The sequence below is a fragment of the Amphiura filiformis genome, chromosome 14 (assembly GCF_039555335.1).
Source record: "Amphiura filiformis chromosome 14, Afil_fr2py, whole genome shotgun sequence".
Classification (NCBI taxonomy): domain Eukaryota; kingdom Metazoa; phylum Echinodermata; class Ophiuroidea; order Amphilepidida; family Amphiuridae; genus Amphiura; species Amphiura filiformis.
In genome coordinates, this window is record NC_092641.1 from 6,699,457 (window position 1) to 6,715,297 (window position 15,841).

The following is a 15,841-nucleotide window of genomic DNA, read 5'->3' on the forward strand; positions in this document are numbered from 1 at the left end:
GCATTTTATTTCCCTCAATGTTAGAGGGCTTAGAAATCAAGATAAAAGAAGAATTGTATGTAACTGGTTAAAAAGCCAAAAAGTTGATATATTTCTTTTGCAAGAAACTTATCTTGATCAAAGGTTGGAAAATGCTTTGAGGAAAGAGTGGGCGATAGAATCTTTTAGTTCGTTTGGAACATTTCACAGTAGAGGGGTATCAATCGTCTATAGAAAAGACTTAGATGTAAAAATCGAAAATAGTCATATTGCTGACGATGGTAGAAAAATTTTGTTGAATATGCTAATCCGTAAAAACCTTGCACTTTAATCAATCTATATGCACCAACGAAACAAAAATACAAAGATATTTTCTTCAAGAAAACATTTCATTGGATTAAAAGAAATGCTAAGTACAATGTTATTATTGGTGGTGATTTAAATTGTACTCAAAACCATAATAAAGATACTAGAAACATGAAAAGGAAAAATGTACCATGTAAATATCTGCAAAAAATTATTAAACATTGTAATTTAATTGATATCTGGAGGCATAGATGGCCAGAAAAACGTCAATTCACATGGAGACAAATATCACTTGGTTTATTTTCTAGGCTAGATTATTGGCTGATTCACAAAGAGTTCATCGATGTTGTTAAAACTACTGATATTAGACCCTCTGTAAAATCAGATCATAATGCCATTTCATTAAAGTTACAAATGGGAAAAACAAATACTGGACCAGGTTTTTGGAAATTTAATTCTTCACTCACAAATGATAATAACTACAAAAAAGAGATTCGTGAAGTTATTTGTTCTTGCCAAAAGGATTGTACCCGGCAAAAATTATCCAATCAACTTACTTGGGAATTATGTAAAAGAAATATAAAAGATTTCACTGTAAAATACTGTAAAAAAAAGGCCCGATGTAAAAAAAAAAGCTTTTGGAGAAATTAGAAAATGATGTTAAAGAATTAGAAGAGAAATGGATAATGTTGGAAATGTATTTAAGAACAGATATATTGAAGCAAAGTCAAAACTAGAAAAGCTGTATAAAGAAACTACTAAAGGAGCTATAATAAGGTCAAGAGTCAAGTGGTTTGAGGAGGGTGAAACCAATTCTAAATATTTCATGGGGCTCGAAAAACACAAAGCAACTAGAAATTCAATTACAGAACTTAAGTTAAAAAACGGTAAAAATATCACAGACACAGATGACATTCTAAATGAATCTGTAGATTATTATACTAATCTGTATAAATCAAAAGAAATAGAAGATAAAGATATTGATGCCTACATTAACAAAACACGTGTAGAAACATTATCAAATGAAGAAACAATCGAATGTGAAGGGCTACTAACAATTGAAGAATGTACAAAAGCAGTACAAACACTTAAACTTAATCGATCACCCGGAATTGACGGATTAACTCCCGAATTTTATAAATGTTTTTGGTCTGATATAAAGGAAATGGTTACGAACTCCCTAAATGAAGGTTTTGAAAGAGGTACATTGTCTTTCTCTCAGAGACGAGGATTATCAACCTACTTTACAAAAAAGGTGATAAAAACAATTTGGATAATTTTCGACCTATAACTTTGTTAAATTATGATTATAAAATATGTACTGCTGTGCTCTCAAATCGTGTCCAAAATATTCTTAAAAAGATTATAAGTGAAGAACAATGTGGATATGTTAAGGGTCGTTTCATTGGACAAAACATAAGAATTATTGAGGATGTTATTGAATATTGTAATGGTAAGAATAATGAATGCGCTATATTATTTATTGATTTCCAAAAGGCTTTCGATTCGTTGGAAATAAATTTTCTGTTGAAGTGTCTAAAAAGATTTGGTTTTGGCTCGCAATTTTAAAATGGATAAAAACCATTTATGCTAATATAAATAGCTGCATTTCAATGAATGGATGGTTATCAAGATCATTTGAATTAAAAATAGGTATTCGTCAAGGCTGTCCATTATCGGCCTTATTATTTATTATGGCGGCGGAATTTATGTCAATAAATATTAAAGATAATGTAGATATTAAGGGTGTATCTTTCAAAGAGGAACCAGACCTACAAATTAAAATTGTTCAACTAGCAGATGACACCACTGTATTTGTAAATGATATGGATTCTGTTAAAAATGTTATGGAAGAAATTGAGAAGTTCAGTTTTCTTTCAGGAATAAGTATTAAAAAACAAAAAACTGAGGGAATGTGGCTGGGAATAAATAAACCCTCGAATTTAATTCCAGATTTTAAATGGACCGAAGGTCCAGTGAAATGTCTTGGTTTATATTTTGGGAAGGATAAGAAGATTACTGAGGACCTTAACTGGAAACCGAAATTGACCAAATTGCAAAAAACCTTAATTAGCTGGAAAGCGAGAAAACTAACATATTATGGTAAAATAACGATTATCAAAACGTTGGGTATCTCACAAATACTTTATAATGCCAGTAATCTAAATGTACCAGAGTATGTTGTTAAGAACGTAAACAAACAAATTTTTAATTTCCTTTGGGGTTCAGAAAGAGAAAGGTTAAAAGAAAAACAATAACAGGTTATATGGAATATGGTGGTTTGAAGATGATAAACTTAGAGCATCAAATAGCTGCTTTAAAAATAAAATGGATTGCTAGAATTTTAGATGGAAATAACAATAACGCTATATGGAAGAAAATATCACAACATTGGTTCAAACAGCTTGGTGGCTTGTCTTTAATACTCGAGTTTAATTGTAATGCGAAAGACATAAAAGAAATCGTGTATGACAAAATGCCTCTGTTCTATAAAGAGGTTTTAAAAGCTTGGTATACACTGCAAAACAGACAAAGGAAAAACATTTCTGTAAACAATAATACTGTATTATGGGGCAATACAAATATAAGACATAAAAATAAAGTTCTTTTCTTTAAGGAATGGATTGATGCAGGTGTAATACGCATGAAAGACATTGTTATAAATAATAGGTTTTAAATTTAAATGAACTATCTCAAGTTATCAAAAATCCACTGAACATGTTCTTATTTCACAAATTAATTCATGCGATTCCGGAAAACTGGAAAAAAGAGGTCAGGAGTAATTCTATGCCCTCCTGTAAAGAAAAATCGTTCACTATTTTTGAATTTCAGAATAAGCAATTTAAACATATATCCATTCTTGAAACGAAAGAAATTTATAGTATGTTAAATACTGATCTGGAGAAGCCTGTGTGTATTCAGTATTGGGAAAAACATGGTGTGTATGCAAGAGTTTGGGAAAAGGTATTTCAATTTAAAATTCGAAACAGAATTGAAAATAGATTGGGGCAATTCCAATTTAATGTGTTATACAATCTTATTCCATGTAAAAGGAATTTGTATTTATGGAAACTTAGTAATTCAGATACATGTGACTTTTGTAATAGTACAGATAATTTGGAACATTTCTTTATGTGTTCAAATAACAACGTATTCTGGATTAAATTTTCAAACTTTATTTGTCAAATGGAAAATTGCAACTTGTTTAAAATAAACCTGGAAAACATTTTATGTGGGTGGGATATTGAAAATAATGAAAAACATTTAGCTAATATTTTAATTGTTTTGGGGTGTTTTGCTATTTACAAATCTAGAATAATATACAATGATACTGGAAAATCTGTACCTATATTGATGTTATTTATTCAGGAAATAAAAAGAATTGATCAAATAATGTTGAATACAAAACGAAAACTGAGGATAAATATAGATAAAGAAAAATGGAATTATAGTAAAATATATTGGAATATTAAGTAATGATACTACATTTATAATAATGGTAAGAAGAAAGAAAAGAGAAAGAAAGAATATAGAAAATTTCATAAATAAAGGCGTAAGCTAGACAATTTATTTGTCAAAGATAAATAAAAAAAAAAAAAAAAAAAAAAATGTTGTAAAGAGGGCTGAAACAACAACACTTTTGTTAAACGTACATAACTCATTAACAACAATAAATCAAGCAAGTTTTCATAGTATATGATTTGTAGAATGGACTTTTGCAAAACATCAAATTTTTTAATAATATATTGATTTAGATAATGAATTTTTTTGGCTACTTCGACCAATGGTATCACATCATTGATAATATAAGATAAGAAACTGTTCTTCTTTATTCTGATATAATACAACATCACTTTATTGTCTACTATTTATGTAGTTTATGTGCAGTTTTATCTCGGTCAATCCAGGTTTTTATAAGATCCAGATAATTATCTTGTGCAATAATTATTAAGTTCATGGATATACATCATGTTCATGGTTTATTCTTGGTATATACGTGCCTTACATGTAATGCAAATGCCATCCTAAGCTGTAGTTAATTTTTGCAATTGTATTTATGTATATTTAGTTTGATGGTTTAAAGTAATGTAGGCTGCAAAACAACAAATGATGAATTCGAGACAAATGGTAAAGAATTAAATTTAATTCTTTATACTATGATAATAGAAGAAGAACGTTTAAAATGGGCGGTGGTCATGGTGGTTCTATATGAACATGTTGCGGTTCAAATTATACTTCATACAATTAATTTTATTGTATTTGTATATGCATTGAGTTTTGAAAACAGGATGTATGTGGCGATGAAAATGCGTTATTAGCGCTTACCATGCTTACATACACATGTCTTTTATGTTCAATTAAATATGTCATTGAGCAACGAAATTGGTTCTCCTTGCCCAAGACCTAAATTGCACAAATTAGTTCATGTAGTTTGGAAGTTGATATTAGCCTACAGATGAACTAAAGTTATTGAACACATACCAAACGTATTCATCTGAATGGGCATATACATGGAATGACATCCCTGACAATAATTTAAAGACCTGTGTCAATCCCCGTTATTTAAGAAACGATCTTTTTAATATAACACATTAATTGTCTTGCATTTCTGTAGCTTATGTGCAATATTTTAAGTTTTTATATATAGGTTCCAGACAATTAGCTTGTGCAATATTATTTAGGTGTACGTGGTTTATACCTGATAAAATATTTAAGGATAAAGTTGTCTTACTTAATTGTATTCATGTAAATTTGCAATTAACTATTATGTGTTTATATGTACTTTAATTATGTATTTTAGGTTTTGAGTGTCCCCTGTTCTTTGGCTGAGATACAAGGCGTTGCAGCCCCACCCCCTCATGACTGTTTTGATATATGCAATAACTGTAAAGTTAAGTAACTTAAACTAAACTACACTATATGAACTATACTAAACTAAAACAAGCTAGATCAAACTAAACTAAACTAAACTGAAGTAAACTAAACCAAACCAGACGAAACTGAACTAAACCAAACCAAACTAAACGAAACGAAACTAAACTAAACCAAACCAAACCAGACGAAACTAAACTAAACTAAACCAAACCTAACTATATAATATAGACCACTGAACTAAACTAAACGAAACCAAACTAGAACAAACCTATCTAAACTAATCTGAAGTAAACTAAACTAAACTGAATTGGAACCAAACCACATTATATAATATAGACCAAACTGAACTAAAGTAAATAAACCAAACCAAAACCCAACCAAACAAAGACCAAAAACTGAACTGAACTCAATTAAATTAAACTGAAATGAGCTAAACCAAACTAGACCATACTTATCTAAACTAAACTGAAGTAAACTAAACTAAACTGAATTGAATTGACGTTATCAACCCAATTATTTGCAGGTAATAAATAGTTCAAATTAACAATGACTCAACAGCACTTGGAATTGCTGTGTGGTGTTACGTGTGTGCTGCTACATCATGTAGACAAAACACGATGGTAAACAAAGCTACAATGCGATATTCCATTTACAATATCTTCCACAGGGGGAGTATGAATTTCAGATGGAATGAATACATTAGGCAGCTCCATTTGAATTTCATACATACTCTGAGAAAGATTAAACATGAATCTTTCACAGAGGGAGGATGAGTTTCAGATGGACTTGGTTAATGTGCTAATTCTATTTGAAATTCATACGCCCCCTGAAGAAGATATTTTCAAAATCTTCCACAGGGGGAGTGTGGACTTTAAATACCTTTCCATACCTTCCACAGGGGGAATGTACACCTTTAACGGATTAGCCTAAATTATTAGCAGGTCATGTGACAAGAATGTTTGATTGTGAAGAGAGTTAAAAACAGGGACATAATAGTTAAGATGACAATGGATAAAGCAATATAAAGTCGATGTAGTGGACTTACATAATAGTTACCCTTTTTAAACCATTTTTTAGATATAATATTTATATAGGAAGAGAGTTAAAAACACGGACAAAATAAAAATAGTTCAATATGGCAATGGATAAAGAAGTATAAAGTCGATGTATTGGAGTTCCTTATTATTTTGATCAATAGGTACTCTTTTTTTATTTTTTTTTTTTTTTTTAATGTATTAATACCTTTCCTCAGTTTATTCTTAATTAAGCAATTATTATGGCACGTGATGCCTATTATGTGCGATTATAATTCATTTTAGATATAACATTTAGGAAGTTTATCATTTTAGCCTATTTGTTAATACTAGACAGCTATTGTATCTTTATTGTTTTATCGTATTTACCTAAAAATATATAGATTTCTGAATAAACACTGTTGATTTAAATACTAGCTAATAATTAGTAAAGAAATGGTCCCTAAAGCTGTATCTTTAATTAAATAACAGAAATTGTGCATTGGTCTAATATCTAAGTGAATTTATCCTTAAACTATAAGTCAAAACATTAAAACAACGACTCGTGTATTAATATGTGTGCCCCCCCCCCCCTCCAGCTACTGCTCAGCGTGCCCGGCAGCTATGCACTGACCAGTAAGCCAATTCATCTGATATTCTGTATTTTTCTTTATGTTAACAATGTAATTGTGCAAAAGTTCTAAACTTTTCTTCAAGACTTTCATCAAAGTTTACCACAATGTGAAGACGAATATAGTGTTACTGATTTTACTTACTTCGTCAATTTGAATATCCAAAAATTGCATTGTAAATAATTGAAAATATTACGATGCATATTTGGTTTCTGGTCAGTTGCTCTTGGTAACATAGTCTGAATCATTCATATCTTTAATACCAAATTTAATTGCCCAAGATGATTTTTTTGAGATGCCGGTGTTTTCATCTTTTCTTTGAATTCTTCGTACATTTTGACCACAGTGGTACATCTTTCCCGCCTTTTCCCACAAATTGGATTAAAATCTCACCAACTTTCGCGCCTTTTTTTAGACACAACTTAATTCTTGACTCACGTTTCGCAATGTCAAGTCGTTGAATACATACTTCTGTTTAAACCGTCCAGTCACAGGCCTCCAACACACATAACCCCATGCCCTGTTGGGATTTTTTTTTGATCAGACGATCGGTATGTGCAAGTTCTGAAACCCGTCATTTTGAACTGTGCATGGCGGTAACGAGGGCATTATCGCAGACGACACAAGTGAAACATGTGTTTTTCAAGAAATTTCGGCATTAAATTGCAATTTCGCTACAAATTTTGATTCATTTTTTGACAGAGCATGCCCTCGATGCAGCAAGTCTATACTAGAGATCGAACAGCCAGTATGTTTTAAAACATGGACGATATGTTTACTGTTTGGTGAACATGCTTTCTACCTACGCCATGCAACATGAGTGGTCACGCGGGGCATAAACGATATTGGCAGCCAGACGTTATGATTTGACGAGACAATTCTAACCAATTCGGCAAAAAACCCAGGTAATATCACGTTTTGAATCATTTGAATCATATTTTATCAATATCAACTGTGATTGTATGTGCCAAATTAGTATAAGCTTTCATACAGACTCTGAAACGTAGTAACGGAAGTACAGAGCAGTATCTGACATTTATGGTACGTAATAGTCACGTATAACAAGTTCCGTGTCAAGAAAGGTACAAAGTTTGGCATATGGAATAAAAAAAAATGGTACCTAAACACACATAGTTATGTACATGTGCTCATGTTGTAATGTTGCACATGTATGCCTATATTGACTTATTATAGAGTTTGATATTCAAATTAGCGTCTGAGATTAAACCATCCCATTCTTTCATTGTGACACGAGGTTAATTACCATGATTATAGTACAAAGTTTCAAATTAGGCACATTGTTATTATTACACGCATTGTAATTGCTACTATTAATCATGACTTATCCGTGTGTGTATATATAATATATATATATACATATATTTATGTAGCTGCTATAGCATACAAGTATATAATCATATAGCAAATCGAAGTGCAGTTACAACATGAATTTATAATGGATACAAGTCATGACATTCATGTTCCAATGGAGTCACACCAACGGTTGTGTCTAGAAATTTATATCCCGCGCAAAAAAGAGAACATTCATTGACTAACTACTACCAAGTTTCATTTACTAACTACCAAGTTCAAAATATATCCAATGTGTACTTGACTTCTTGTTCTGAAACTTGTTCTCCTGATTTGTCTGGAGTGCATGGTTTTCTCATAAACTTCGGTTACTCCATGTAATTATACACGAAATTAGGGTTAGGGTTAGGGTTAGTTTAGGGTTAGGATTAGGGTTAGGGTTAGGATTAGGGTTAGGGTTAGGATTAGCTTACACAAAATAATTACATGAAGGATCGACCTAAACTTGTCTCTTAGTTAGAAGTTAATTAATATCAATAAGGTGAGAGATACATAATATACATAGGCTACCAACCTATAAGATATAGATATGTATCTTATATGTCTGACCAAGAGGTATAGTTTGATCAGCTCTTAATAGGCGGGAAATGTTAGGCTTTCACTATATTGCGCCAAAAAGTAGACCACCGTTAAGAGTGCTATTAGTTGACATGTCTGGCCTATATTTTGTGTGTTAAAGAAAGTAGACAAAGTATAGGACTTGAATTAATTATTTGTGATGCTTCTGGCGAGATATCACAAGACAATTCTCAAAATAAAATATTTTGATATTAATCCGCGATGTTATAAAGCCCGCCGATTATGAGCTGATCAAAGAATAGGCATGATGGCATCCATATTGAAGCCTGCGTATGCATCATGGCAAATATGTTGAGACAAGAACTAAATGTAGGTCATAATGAGGCCATAATGTCTTTGGATACATGTGAATCTTCAATGTTTTATCATGTTTATCGAATTAAATTTTACTCCATTTCCATTCGTTAAAAGAGTTACATTCATTTCATGCATTTTCACTTTCCATGTTAGTCCATTTCGTTGATCACTGTATACATAGACCCTCCTTTAGAGCGAGATTGTTTGATATATGGTCCTGTGTCACAAACCGGGGTATCTTTGTGTTACATAGTAAAAAAATGAAATGTTTCAAACATTTTACCTACACATCTCATTTGAAGTGGTTCATCCTCCTGAGCATTTTGACACTGTTTTTATGGAAATCGGTTAAAAAATGAGAGAGTTGGTGTGATGGCTTCCATACTGAAGCTTAGAACATTCATAATGTACATGTACAAGAACTAGCGTACATTTTCTTCACATGTGAACATTCACTCACTCTTCTAACATTGAGTACCTATTAGGTGATGGTGAAATTTCACGCATTTGAAACTTTTGAGAGTAAATTGTACTCCCTTTGCATCCACGCCATTTTCAATCTCTCCATTTCAGTGCATTTGGTTGATCGTCATGATAGACACTCTTTTAGAGTGAAATCACTCTTAACTTATTATCTCTATCTTCTCTTCATTATTGTTTAATGTAGGCTTGTAATTCTGTATACATAAACATGTTTTCTGATCATTATAAAAGAGTGTACCAGAGTGAATAAGGAATAGCCATGTCGAGTACATCAGTGACAGAATGAAGTTTTGATCGGAGTATAAAGGCACTCTTAAGCTCAAAAATTCACTCTTATACACAGGATAATGAAAACATGAAATGTAACATGTTACAGAGACGCTATTTAGGCAGATATATATATATATATTGCTTCCCCTTCCCCCTTGATGATATACCGCGTATTACCAAAACGGTCTCATAAGCATGTTCGTGTGATCAATATTATGTGATCGGTATAATTCAAGACCAAATTAAAAAGACTAGTTTGCGTATGACGTCCTGTCAACCACCTCGAAAATGCCGTACTGCACAGGTCAGAATGCAACCAATCACGCCGGCCTTTGCCCTGACGTCAGGCGCAAACTATTCGGTCTTAGATTAATCATTATATATACCCCCAGTTTTGATCTTTATTGAAAAGTCTGCTTCATCCGAAATCTAACATTGCACGGATCCTCTTGAAATGTCTGCAGAATTTATAGTTTTAGGTGGATCTCATGTTGCATTTTGATGTGGTGGCACTGTCTATTTGCCCTGGAAATATCGTGAAAATTCGGCAGCCATGCATGTTGATACAGTGTGTGTCTAGACCCCGTCTAGCACAACCAGGGTATACACATGAATGATCTTTCATCTTGTCCATATTGTAATCTAAAATACAAATTCCTGACATGCCTAAACTAAACAACATGTTTTGCTAAAGTGTGAAGATATGTAGGTTTCAGTTAGACTCGAGCATGTCAAAAGGATGTCTAAACGCAGGCCCGTACGCAGGGGGGGTGCGGGGGGTGCGACCGCACCTCCCCAAATTTGCAAAAGTATACAAAAAGTCCCAAAATATCAGAATATGCCAGCGTAGCGACCAAAAAAATCAGTTTTTTTACGCTTTTTTGGTCAAAAAGGTCCAAATTTGGGGAAGAAAGTCCACTTTTCACAAAATCGCCCCCCCTTGGAAAAAAAGTCCACTTTTTCAAAATCAGCACCCCCCCAAAAAAAAATCCTGCGTACGGGCCTGTCTAAACGGTTGTCTATTTAACTTTGTATGTAAATGAAATAAAACTATCGAAGCTAGATTATATTCCATTGTTCGTATGACATTCATAAGAACCATTTCATCTGACGCTATCTGGTCATCTGGTCATCAATTAGCCTATAATCTGATAATTTGATTTCATCCCGTAACTTGGGTCTGTGACAGTAACATGTTTTAACACGATCCAAATGCTAACTTATTCCAACTTGGCAATGCTTGGCAAATACGTTGACATTGACACATACATGCACTGCATATATTGAATCTGAAACATCATCTGACAGGACCCTGTTCGTTAACCCCAATATGTTTGTACATTATAGAATGACCTTTGAATGTTTTGGGTACCAAAACTCATACCCAACAACTTGAGGTTACATTTTAAGCAATGACAGTGGATGGGGGTTATTGAAGTTTGCTATTGAAAATGAGACACATTTGGCTCAAAAAGTGGCATAATGTTGCATGGTTGAAACTAAGGCATCCTCGCTATCTAAGACATCTAAAACATGAATTTGAGATAAACTATTCCGAGATTCTTTTCAAAGAAAAGATGATGATAAATTAATCATTCTTGTACTGCAACCCTCTCCACGCCGGTGTTGACTGCAGACGACAAGTCTCAAAGTTTCTTAAAATATACATAATTGTACATTTTCATGACTATATTTGGAATCAGCATGAAAAAAGCATTAAAATGGGTACAAACAAGCCTAGTATTGGCTCGGTGGTTCTTGAGATATCTCTTGATATTTTGAGATCTTACGTTTTATGTTGAAGCATATGCCCACAGCATGCAAAGCGTTAACATACATGTTTTAGATATCTGCTTAATTAGATCACAACGAAATTAAGATATCAAACATATTTAACTAAAGATCATCAATTGGTTAAGAACATTCCTACATAGTTGTACATCCTCATCCGATGTCAATGACTGGTAAGCTCTTAGTATGAGTTTCCAAATTATGTGCGAAATACGAGCCACTTCTTGAGCATATGCACGACGAAGAAGTATGTTTAACAAGTTTATTCTCAAGTTTAAAAAGATAATTCTGTAGGTACGAGTAATTCATTATCCTACCTACTTTGGAGATGATAAATAATTACCAGTTTAAGATAGGAAGCATTTGCTATACCAATACTACCCATCAGTTTATGCGTTTTGACGAAGAGAAATATGATGAACACTGATGAATCCTTCGTGAACTCATGCACGGTTGTTTTTTGTTGTTGTAAATCCAGTCTTAAGAATCACAATAAAGATCAACAATTAGCTGATAAATCTATTATGATAGTTATCAGGTTACGATGGTTACCAGGATATGCAACATTTGGATGTTTTGAATGTTGGATGCTCTAGTATCATGAATGTTTTGGGTACCAAAGCTCATACCCAACAACTTAAGGTCAAATTTTAAGCGATGATAGTGGATGGGGGTTATTGGATTTTGCCATTGAAAATGAGACAATTTTGGGTCGATCCTTCATGTAATTATTTCGTGTAAGCTAATCCTAACCCTAATCCTAACCCTAATCCTAATCCTAACTCTAACCCTAATCCTAACCCTAAACTAACCCTAACCCTAATTTCGTGTAGGCTATAATTACATGAAGGAGTAACCCAATTTTGTCTCAAAGTGGCATAATGTTGCATGGTTGAAACTAAGGCATCCTCGCTATCTAAGACATCTAAAACATGAATTCGAGAACAACTATTCCGATACTCTTTTCAAAGAAAATATGATGATAAATTAAACATTCTTGTACATGCAATCCTATCCACGCCGGTATTTACTACAGACGACAAGTTTCAAAGTTTCTTAAAATATTCAAAAAATGTCATAATTGTACATTTTCATGACTATATTTGGAATCAGCATGTAAAATGCAATAAAATGGGTAAAAACAAGCCTAGTATTGGTTCGGTGGTTCTTGAGATAGCTCTTGATATTTTGAGATAATACGTTTTATGTTGAAGCATATGCCCACAGCATGCAAAGTATTAACATACATGTTCAAGATATATGCTTAATTAGATCACAACGAAATTAAGATATCAAACATATAACTAAAGATCATCAATTGATTAAGAACATTCCTACATAGTTGTACATCCTCATCCAATGTCAATGACTGGTAAGCCCTTAGTATAAGTTTCCATGTACGAATATGAGCCACGTCTTTAGCATATGCACGACGAAGAGGTATGTTTAACAAGTTTACTATCAAGTTTAAAAAGATAATTCTGAAGGCACGAGTAATTCATTTTCCTACTTTGGAGATGATAAATAATTACCAGTTTAAGATAGGAAGCATTTGCTATACTAATACTACCCATCAGTTTATGCGTTTTGACGAAGAGAAATATCATGAACACTGATGAATCCTTCGTGAACTCATGCACGATTGTTTTTTTGTTGTTGAAAATCCAGTTTTTAGAATCACAATAAAGATATACAATTAGCTGATAAATCTATTATGCTAGTTATCAGGTTACCATGGTTACCAGGATATGCAACATTTGAATGTTTTGAATGTTGGATGCTCTAGTATGAATGTTTTGGGTACCAAAACTCATACCCAACAACTTGAGTTTAAATTTTAAGCAATGACAGTGGATGGGGGTTATTGAATTTTGCCATTGAAAATGAGACACATTTGGCTCAAAGTGGCATAATGTTGCATGGTTGAAACTAAGACATCTAAAACATGAATTTGAGAGAAACTATATTCCGAGATTCTTTTCAAAGAAAAGATTATGATAAATTAATCATTCTTGTACATGCAACCTTCTCCACGAGTGTATCGACGGCAGACGACAAGTTCCAATTGTTCTTAAATATTCAAAAAAATGTCCTAATTGTATATGTTCATGACTATATTTGGAATCACCATGGAAAATGCATTTAAATGAGTACAAACATGGCCATTATTGGTTCAGTGGTTCTTGAGATAGGTCTTGATATTTTGAGAAAATATCTCAAAACTTGGACGTAATATGTTGAAGTCTATGCCCACAGCATGCAAAGCGTTAACTTACATGTTTAAGATATATGCTTAATTAGATCACAACGAAATTGAAATATGAAACATATATAACTAAAGATCATCAATTGATTAAGAACATTCCTACATAGTTCTATATCCTCATCCAATGTCAATGACTGCATGGTATGCCCTTGTATACGTTTCCATGTACGAATATGAGCCACGTCTTGAGCATGTGCACGACGAAGAGGTATGTTTAACAAGTTTATTATCAAGTTTAAAAAGATAATTCTGAAGGTACGAGTAATTCATTTTCCTACTTTGGAGATGATAAATAATTACCAGTTTAAGATAGGAAGCATTTGCTATACTAATACTACCCATCAGTTTATGCGTTTTGACGAAGAGAAATATCATGAACACTGATGAATCCTTCGTGAACTCATGCACGATTATTATTTTTGTTTGTTTTTGAAAATCCAGTTTTAAGAATCACAATAAAGATATACAATTAGCTGATGATCCATTATGCTAGTTATCAGGTTACCATGGTTACCAGGATATGCAACATTTGGATGTTTTGAATGTTGGATGCTCTAGTATGAATGTTTTGGGTACCAAAACTCATACCCAACAACTTGAGGTTAAATTTTAAGCAATGACAGTGGATGGGGGTTATTGAATTTTGCAATTGAAAACGAGGCAATTTTGGCTCAAAGTGGCATAATGTTGCATGGTTGAAACTAAGGCATCCTCGCTATCTAAGACATCTAAAACATGAATTTGAGAGAAACTATTCCGAGATTCTTTTCAAAGAAAAGATGATGATAAATTAATCAATCTTGTACATGCAACCCTCTCCACGCCGGTGTTTACTACAGACGACAAGTCTCAAAGTTTCTTAAAATATTCAAAAAATGTCATAATTGTACATTTTCATGACTATATTTGGAATCAGCATGTAAAATGCAATAAAATGGGTACAAACAAGCCTAGTATTGGTTCGGTGGTTCTTGAGATATCTCTTGATATTTTGAGATAATACGTTTTATGTTGAAGCATATGCCCACAGCATGCAAAGTATTAACAGACATGTTCTAGATATCTGCTTAATTAGATCACAACGAAATTAAGATATCAAACATATTTAACTAAAGATCATCAATTGGTTAAGAACATTCCTACATAGTTGTACATCCTCATCCAATGTCAATGACTGGGAAACTCTTAGTATGAGTTTCCAATACGAAATATGATCCACTTCTTGAACATATGCAAGACGAAGAGGTATGTTTAACAAGTTCATTATCAAGTTTAAAAAGATAATTCTGAAGGTACGAGTAATTCATTATCCTACTTTGGAGATGATAAATAATTACCAGTTTAAGATAGGAAGCATTTGCTATACTAATACTACCCATCAGTTTATGCGTTTTAAAGGAGTGTTTCGTGATCCTAGCATCCTCTTTTTATGACATTTTTCAGTACATATCCACGAAAAAGACCATTCCCAAAATTTCAGTTGATTCCGATTTTGCGTTTGCGAGTTATGCATGATTATGTGTCACACTGCTCCATAGACAATGCGTTGTAATTTCGTTCTGGTGCACCAGAACGAAATTCAAATTTCACGATATCTTTGCAAAACGAATTAATCTGCAAGAAATATTTTGTACTTAAACATTATGTACCCAGAGTATTCCAGTGATATAAAAATCTCAACTTTTTTTTGAGAAAAGTGGGGGATGAGGCTGTGGATCACGAAGTGCCCCTTTAACGAAGAGAAATATGATGAACACTGATGATTCCTTCGTGAACTCATGCACGATTTTTTTGATTTTTGGATTTTTTGAAAATCCAGTTTTAAGAATCACGATAAAGATAAACGATTAGCTGATGATCCATTGTGATAGTTATCAGGATATCAGGATATGCAACATTTGAATGTTTTGAATGTTGGATGCTCTAGTATGAATGTTTTGGGTACCAAAGCTCATACCCAACAACTAAAGGTCCAATTT